Below are 9,667 nucleotides of genomic sequence, written 5' to 3'. Positions count from 1 at the left end.
TGTATTTTGTTATTTCACACTGATGACTTCACACTACCCGTCTGTCCATGATCGTCTCCTTGCTTGGTCTGCGATGTTGGCCCCCTGTTTACCTCCTACCTCTCTAAACTGAAGATTGTACTACTGCGAAGTGCCTTCATGGCAATTTATGGAGCCGGACAAGCGGCCATGTGCTGCATTCTGGCAATATACAAACAGTCAGTCAGTCAGGTACGAGGAGAACGCTTGTGAGATGGATGCTAAAATAAACCTACCACTTTATATTCCAAAATTTGTCTCATTCCTGTTGCCCCGGCTGCACAAAACAAATAATGTATGAGAAATTACATTTCATATATGCATATACATATTATGCATATATACATATATTATATATATGTAAACTAAGCATATAGGTATATTCCCATTTTGATTGTATCTTTTTGATTATTTTGTTTATTTACAAACTATTTTTTTAATTCTCTACATTCTATTGAAAGAATGCCTGCACAAAATATATGATTTTTTAGGACAGTCTGTAGATTGGAAAAGAAAGTTTGATTAAGATATCAAAACAAACTAAAATATGTTTTTTGTTTCTTTGTTTGCTTGTGTGTCTTCGGGATTGTCATTGTCATAATTGCTTTATCGGACTCGAAATTTATGCTCACCAAATTAAGGTTAAAGGAAAGTTAACCTAAGGTTAAAGGAAATCGCGAAGGCTTTAGAAAACAATTAGATCAATTCTTAATGCAGAACAAAGTAGTTGTTTATTTAATCTTAGCTGGGAACGATTCAGGTAACAACACAGAAATTTTAAATTCCATTAACTGTCTGCTTGAATTTACTTAAAAGGAAACTAATTGTGAAAAAGGAAGAAAAGAATTCAGTCATTAAACTTAGCTTTATTTTAGAACTGACTTAAATTATGAAATTATATTATTTATGCAGTTATCTGAACTTGTAAACTGCGTTTGGACATTTTTGAAAATGTATAATGATTTGGAATGTTCCTGAAAATGTATAATGATTTGGAATGTTCCTACTATTAAACATTTAAGGGGTCCATGGAACACGAAGGTAAAACTTAATGCTTTCTTTAAACGTTAAAAAAAATTATGGATAGATCAGGTTTAAATCTGATTTTACGAAAAAGTGGTATATAGTCCGAAATTTTAAAAAACATACTCTCTATGGGTACAAATTTCAATAACTAGTTAAAAAGACTCTTGAGTTATCACCTATGCAACTGCTTAAATTTTTATGCTCTGTTCGTCTGGTTACTTCAAGGAAAAAAAAACTGAGGAACAAAAATCTATGTTGTTCAAAGATGATAATTTTTTCTACCTATATATTCTTAGTATCTAAACTGAATTTCCGTGAAATACGCACGTAGTTAGATGTTAACTCAGAGAACCTAAAAATGAATTTATCCCCTAAAAATTGGACGACGACTAAGAAAAATTATTTTCCTGTCGTCGGATTGCAGAAGAATGTTCTGACTTGTTTACGTGCTAAGAAAGGTTCAATATCTGTCACTGGTGATACAAAAAAGCTTTAGGGATTTTTGGTTAGTTAGTTTAATTTCACGAAAGGGCTTTTCTGATCCAAGCTTTTGGAGAATCTAATTACTTTATAGAGACATTAGGTATTTTTGGAAGCAGGCAAGATGAAAAATTAGCAACGCCTTCGCCGGAAATCGAACCGCGGACCTCTCAATTACGCGTACGTTCAGACCACTACACCGCGAAGGCTCGCTAAGAAGGCGGGAGAAATACCCCTTATAAATATTGATTGCCACTCAGGTTTAAAAAAATAATAATAAATTTCTTCCCTGCAGGCTATTGTTTGAACTAAAATATGCAAGGAAATTTATACAGAAAACACAAATTCGCTTTTTTTCTCTTTTCGAAATCCTACATATAGCGGGGTATTTGTATAATATGGTTTGTATCTCAAATGACATTATGTACAGCAATTATTTTTAAGTTCAGTTGACAATAATTTTTTGTCTAATTTGTAATGCAGAAAATATAAAATGAAGTACAGTTTCTAGAAACTGAAATTTCTTTTATTAAAAGAAACTAAAGCTCTTCCAATACAAATTTTATGCAAACATTACCATGAGTTAAGGGGGGGGGGAATCTGAAAGGTTTCAGATTTTATATTACGTCCAAAGAGGCTTTTCTTTTTTAACATTTTGTGTGTTACCTTTATTTATTAAATATCAGTTATACAATATATATATATATATATATATCAGATAAAATTGTAGAAAGAAGACAGAAAAATATTAACTCATCCTCCCTTCTAAAGACTAAAAATATCTATAAAATTCAGTATAACGACTCAAAGCTTTCCCCCCCTTTTTTTTAATGTGATCACAGAATTTTTCATATGAAACAGTATGTGTGTGTATATGTTTGTGTGCGCATGTTGATATATCTATGACAAAAATATAATTTTAAATTTAATCTGGAACACTTTCCTTAAGTCTAATTTTATCACACATTATGCTTTTTTTTTTTTTTTTTTTTTTATTTCAGCAGAAATTAGTAAATGCTGAGACTGATTGTTCTACGCGGGTTCACATTTACGCGAATAGTCTTGAACTGCATGAGATTAGTGATTTCCTATTGAGTAACGTAAATACGAGCCATTTTCCCTCATTAACTTTTCCACGAAGGTATCCATAAAGCAGATAACTCTCGTATGTTTTATGATAGTCAAATAATCAGCCCGAGCATTCAACGAAAATTTAAACACACAATTATTAACTGGAGGCCTCTTTGGAAAATCAGAAGTAGTTCTTAGTTAGTTACATTTTTTTTTTTTTTTTTTTTTTACTGTAGCATACATAATCTTGATCTTTTTCACATGGGAAATATAACGAAACTTGGTAGTAACTTAACTTCAGACTTGCATCCAACCCCATGGAGGATGATAACATTAAAAACCAATAACATAGGGTAATAAAACTTACTGTTTTTCAAAGCAAAATATATTTTTTTATGCAAACATAAGATTTAGAATTTTAAACGAATTTTTACATGTCTTTAAATGTCAAATTGTGATTTCTCTATTTTCTAAAATGTTGCTTATTTCTAAAATGATGATTATTGTTATATTTATTTTCAAATTATTATTATTTCTGCTATATTAGAATTTATGAAATTATTATAAAAGAATTTCAAAAATTAAAAAAGATAATCCCTTCTCTTTAGACATATTTATAATTTTTTATCAATCAAAGTTGTGTGTTTGCTTTTTCCGTCAACTGTGCTAAAAAGTACAAATTGAATGAGTTTAACTAACGAATGACAATTTAAGTTCAGAAAATGAGTATTGACAATTCAACCGTTGGTGTTGTAATTATCATATTCCTTCCGATTGCATAACTACCCTGATTTTCGGTGAGTTTCTGGTTTTGTTAGTTTAGAAATCTCGAGTATAGGTTAGTTGGTTATTTAAATATGGCAAAGCCCATGGAGGCTATCTGCCTAAAGGAAGTATTTCCTTCATGTTCGACTTTTCTTCAGAAAAGTGGCTTGTATTTACGTTACACATGAGGAAAATCACAAAAAAAAAAAAAAAAAAAAAAAAAAAAAAACCAGGCAAACGGCCCGAGTAGGACTTTAGAATAAACTACCAGTATTCAGCAGTCTTGAACAGTTCGGCCATTGGTGCGGCTGCTTAGTTAGTAGATAGACTTGGTGCGGCTGCTTAGTTAGTAGATAGATAATTAAACTAATAAACTTTAATTTATTAGTTTAATTGAAAGTATTTAAACTATTATTTTATTGTTAGGCACAAACAGCAGGGTATTGTTAACGCGTTAGTATTTACACGACGAGCCGTAGTGCAAATGATAGTTTAGTTGCATTTGCTATTATTATATTCACTTGACGTTCTTAGAATCTAAGCTAAAAAAAGGGACGATTATCTCCCTGCGTTATTTATGTTGGGGAAATAAACAGGTGTTTAGACGAAGTGACATTAGCTTTTCATTAGAAAATGCGGTGTCAAAACAGTGCTGCAATTTAATTTTTTCATAATTTTTTTTAAATTTATTTTTTATTTATTTATTTATTTTTTTTATTTTACGTTATTCAATCGGAAACCGCTCTATCTTCCCAACGGTAAATAATGACTTAAGAGCCGTTTTGTCCTGATTTGCGTTGTTAACGGACAAAACGGCTCTGATTTGCATCTACAGATTTGTCTCCTTGCGATTATTTTCGCTTCCCAAAAACTGAAGTGCGCTTTTAAATAAAACTCCTTTTTTTTTTTTTTTTTTTTTTTTTCTCCCTGATATGAAAGAAATAAAAGGAATGCGACATTCTATTCTTACTGCCGTATCAAGCAGACATCTGCAATTCTATTTAATTACCTGTCGTATTTGTATTCAGACAGGAAGTTGCATCAATGTAAACTCTGCAACATTTCTATTTTTTAATACATGTTGATTACGGAATTGCCATGTTGTGATTATACACTAAAACTTGGATTACTTGTATTTCAGGCAATCGAAGTTTTTAACGGAATGACTTTCGGAACAAGAGATTCAAAGGTAAGTTAAAGTGAAAATCGAAACCTACTATTCGAAATTGATACCGATTCAAAATCGAATTTTTAATATTTCCTTTTTTGAGGGTTCTTTTCTTCAATTTTGGTTTACTGAAATTTAACTATATATGGATTGATTTTTCGCTTTATTTCACAAAAGCGAAAATCTTATGCGCGATCCTATATCATAGCGCGTATTTTCAAACTAAGTATTTAATAATATAAACTTTTTACCCCCTCAGTGGAGGGCTCTACTCGTTTATAGGCGTTGGCCACAATTAAGGCCGGAAGCGGTGGTCTCTTTATTATGGAGGCACCTAATAAGTGAGCCACCGTTGCATCCTGTTTGAAGGTACGGACAAATTACATCAGTGCCTTCTCCTGGATTCGAACCCAGACCTCCCGTCGGGCGGCATTCAACAATATAATCTAAATTTAAGAATGTGACGGTTTTCATCATATCTCATCTTTTAGTAAAAATATAAAAAGTATAAGTTTTATATCAACGCTCTTACAAATAATGCTTCAAATAGCTAGTTTTTTTCTCCCATCATTACTGATAATTTTTTTAAATATGCTCTTCATTTATATTGGTCTTAAAAATTGTCAAAATTATATGGTTTAGAATAATTGTACCGATTATTAATATTGGATCACTAAGTGGGTCCGATTAAACTCTGGATTCTATTGGTCAAAAGCGTTTGGTAGATGCTTTATTTCTCTATTATTTGGTAAGCATATTTTAACTCAGCTGTGTGTCCATGGTTTACTTTAAACTTAATATTCAGTTTAAAAAATAAAACGCAGTTTCCGTAAAAGATAAAACTTAAAATTTAAAAATAAATTGATAAGAACACAAAATTTATGGAAATATAGCTGTCGAAGAAACTAAACATTCTTATGTCAACACTGAAAACAAATGTTTCTGAAAGAAGAAAATTAGAAGAAAGAACAAGAGTTTATGGGAAACCACTTCAGAGAAATTGCCTGTTTAAGACGAAATATCTGGAGTATCAAACTATATTTTGCTGAGGTTTTCACTCTGCAGTGCATCAAATAATTTAGCGAATGGACCTATACTACCGAAAAAGACACAAGAAATAACACCGAGGAGCGCGATTGCTTTTTCACTGGAGGGCTGTATAAGTTTAAATTACGTCATAGAATGTCATATATCATAAATGGAGAATACAAAGCTATCTCAACCTAATTTTCTGAAGATTAAAATTTATCCGAAGAAGTGTATGGATATCAGCTAAAAATGTTTTCAGTATTGATGAAGCTAATCTTTTCTTTCATCTCATTTCTTTAAAAAGCCTAGCCTCAAAAAAACATTGAGTATCATGGACAAAATCGCTTCACTATTTTACACAGACTAATTACTGACGAAAATGAAGGCGACAGCTATACTCAGAATGTTCCAGAAAACTAGTTCTTTCAAAAGTGAGTATGGTATATAGCGAATGAAAAAGAAAGGATGACTGCTAATATGTCTGCAAAATGCATCAAGAAAATCATTCAAGCATTAATGTTTTCTTGAGGCAATAAACCATAAAGAATAAAAACTCAAAACATTAAAAATTAAATAAAAATTAAGGTATACAACTTTTATTTATTTATTTATTTTTGCATAAAATTTACTTTTGTTTATATTATGTTATTTGATTGAGATTTAAAAAATGAAAAATTTAAACTTATTCAATTATTCAAAAATATGGATAATATTTTAATAAACTAAATGTCGGATGATAAAACTGTGTAAAGCAATGGCAAAGTGATAAAACTGTGGAAAATTGTTTGTATGCTTAATCATTCTAAATCAAAACGTAGATTATACATCTTTTACATATCCTTTTTGAATGATACATTAAAAGACATATTAAGTGCATAGTATTTATTATCTCTTTAAATGCCGAATGCAGTTCCCAAAAACATCGTGATGAATATTTGGTCACGGAGTATTTTTTAGAAAGAAATGCTATAGAAATGAACAAAATTAAATTTAAAAAAAAAAAAGAAAAAACATTTCTGAATAAACTGATTAGTACCTAATGAATACTAATAAGTACCTGCAGAATAGAAATTTTTAAAAGAACCATTTGAAAAACCATAATTCAACTACGCAACTCAAATAAAATTCTTTGAAAAGAAAAAAAATCTAAAAGTAATAACTGTGATTAAAAAATATATTATAAAATAAAAACATTTCCAAAAAAAGGAGAGACTTTTTCCGCACGTTCAGAAAAGGAAAGCCAAAACATTAACATAAATTAAGAAGCTTTCCAAGTGAAATACTCTTATCGGAGAGGGAAAAAAGTGCTCCAAACTATATTTTGGAACTATTCGATATATTTCTCAATAAAATTTGGATTTTAAGCATAATTTGAGTCGTAGAATCGAAATCTCGAAAAAAGTGGCATGTCATTTCAGAAAAAGTCCGATTTTATCTAAAAATTTGTAGGTTGGAACAATGTTATCAGTTAATGTAATTGTAATTAAACTACCTGCAATTACAATTATGCTGTATTTGCACAATTTATAATGCAATTACATTGTAACTGAATTAATTGTAATTGCAATTGAATGACTTGGAACTGCAATTCCATTGTAATTGTACAATTTATAATACAATTACATTGCAATTGAATTAATTGTAAATGATCAATTTATAACTACAATTAGCTTGCAATTGAAAGATTTTAATTGCAATTATATTGTAATTGAAAGATTTTAATGGATGTACTCCAAATGCGCTAATGAAAATCCCCCCCCCCGGGTCGCATATAAGCAAAATGTACACTGTTAGGACAACGGCTTGAGTTTGGCCAATGACAATCCAGATAAGGGTCACCATTAACTCCGCCCACATGAGTGATGTCACATTTCTGACGTTTGTTTACATTCTGCTATTCGTCGTTGTGCGTTGTTTGAATGAAAAACATTTTTACTTTGCAATGTAAATTCGTTCTAGTGATACTATTTTTTAAAATTTTCCTTTAAAGTAATATTTCCTTACTGTTCCAGAAGGAATATAAATTTGTCTCAAACTTTACAAAATTTCTCACTATATGCGTGAGTGTGTATACATACGCATGCACACATACATATATTTTCAATATATAATTAATCATACGTGAATTATATCTATCAATATGTGTGTGTTTGCATATAAATATGGTGAATGTGTGTGTATGCGTGTATTCATTTTTCAGAATGTCAGATTTCTAGCAAATAATCTACAAAGCTTTTTTTCTCTTAATTTTTCACATCTTCATATTCAGTTTATTTTTTTAAATAAAGATGATTGTATTCATATTTAATATTTCTGCACAACTTGATTTGTCACTTAAAAATGCATTTATTTAATTTGGGATAAAGTGGGATGTCAATTCCAGTAGTATATGATTTTTAATAGTAGAATAATTTCTCTAAAGAAGCTTTTGCTTGTTTTTATTTTTTAATTCCTTTATAAGAAAATTACTTAATATTAGAAATAATCTGTTATTCCTTACACATGTCTGAAATATGTTAACAGAAAATTTTCATTCAATAGCTTTATAAATTTATTTTATGTTGTATTTTAATTTAATAAGAACTAGTGTTGATAAGGGAATTTCCATTGCTTTCTTTATACATTTAGTTTAGAATTCAGTTTTCAGTGCATGTAATAATTCTCCTTTATGGCCCTCGAACCCACCAGCAGCCGAGCGGTAAAGTCGCTGAACAATGTAGTTCGGTCCAAGGTTTGAATCCCGCGAACGGGCTGGCCGCCTTGGTGTTTACGTGGTGTTCCCCGTGTGTAACGTGTATACGAGCCAGTTTCCCTTAGAAATCTTCCACGAAGGCATCCCTCCCTTTAGGCAGATAGCTCTCGAGGCTTTGCCGTAATTAAATAACCTAACCTAGCCTAACCTTCATGACCCTCCACACACAGCGTGATTGAAACGCTGTGTGTGGTGACTTGAACGCTGATAGTTCGATCTGAGTTTGATTCCAGTTGGACAGGCTGGCTGCATGAGCACTTACCTGGTTTTCCACATGCGTAACATAAATATGAGAGTTTTCCCCCTTAGAAAATCCTCCGCAAAGACATCCCTCCCACATAGACCTTGCATGCTTTCCATAATCAAACAAACCAAACCAACCATACAAGCAAAACAGCTCCTCAAAAGAAATTCTTCATATTTGTCAAGCAAATGACATTCGCTAATGTAATAAACTGTCATCATTCAAACTCGGAAGTTGTTATTAATTATGCTTACAGTAACAAAGTACTTAATACCAGATTGTGTTGATTAATTTGCATTTTTAGAAATAGTTGAATACATTTCTGACCTTTAATAAATACAGTGAACCCTCTCTAAGATGACCACCAGCAGTTCTACATGATTTTAATTTTGTGTAGAGTTTGTCATTTCAAAAAGATATTCAGTACCAGAATTTGTATATTGAGGAGAAGGAGTCAGTTTCAGAAGTGATCACAAAGAAAAGGTTTACTGTGTTAAAAGGATAATCTGTTTCTAACCTTTTTGCAGGGTTTGATTTGGCTTATGTGATTTATGGCAGTGCCTCGAGGGCTATCTGTCTAAGCAGAGGGATGCCTTCATGGAGGACTTTCTAAGGGAAACTGGCTTGTATACACGTTACACATGGGGGAAACCATGAAAACGTCCGTGCAACCAACCTGTTCGCGGGATTCGAACCTCAGACCGAACTACCAGTGTTCAGCGACTTAACCGCTTGCCATATTCATACTGAAACTGGTGGGCCCCTTTTTTTGCAGGGAAAGAAGTGTTTTCCAAGTGTAGGACATAACATATCTAAATAGTCCATGTTAAGATTTAATCTAGGAAATGAATAATGTTGAAGCTGAAATTAAAATTATACAAATTTGAATATCATGTAATGTTAATCTCAAATTTCGTTTCCTGTGATGTGATTTTTTTTAATGTAAAGATCAGGCTCTGGTATATTGATATATATATAAACTTTAAATATAGCCTGAAGTCTTATATTTGAGTATAATACTGAAACAAAGTTCGACATATGAGAAAATAAATATATGTTTTCTTCACATGTTGTGAAATATTCATCCCTGACTTAAGGGAACGTGAAGTTACAC

General features: G+C 31.4%; 1 protein-coding gene across 1 annotated transcript in view; it reads right to left on the bottom strand.

Annotated features, from left to right (window-relative positions):
- Positions 1–9,667, bottom strand: part of LOC118200325 (G protein-coupled receptor 83-like) — a 32,499-nt gene that overhangs the window by 4,064 nt on the left and 18,768 nt on the right. The window lies entirely within an intron of this gene.

This window comes from Stegodyphus dumicola, chromosome 6, assembly GCF_044657685.1.
Source record: "Stegodyphus dumicola isolate Sdum_Otavi_A_Nest chromosome 6, ASM4465768v1".
Lineage (NCBI taxonomy): Eukaryota > Metazoa > Arthropoda > Arachnida > Araneae > Eresidae > Stegodyphus > Stegodyphus dumicola.
This window is presented reverse-complemented; position numbering and strand designations above follow the sequence as displayed.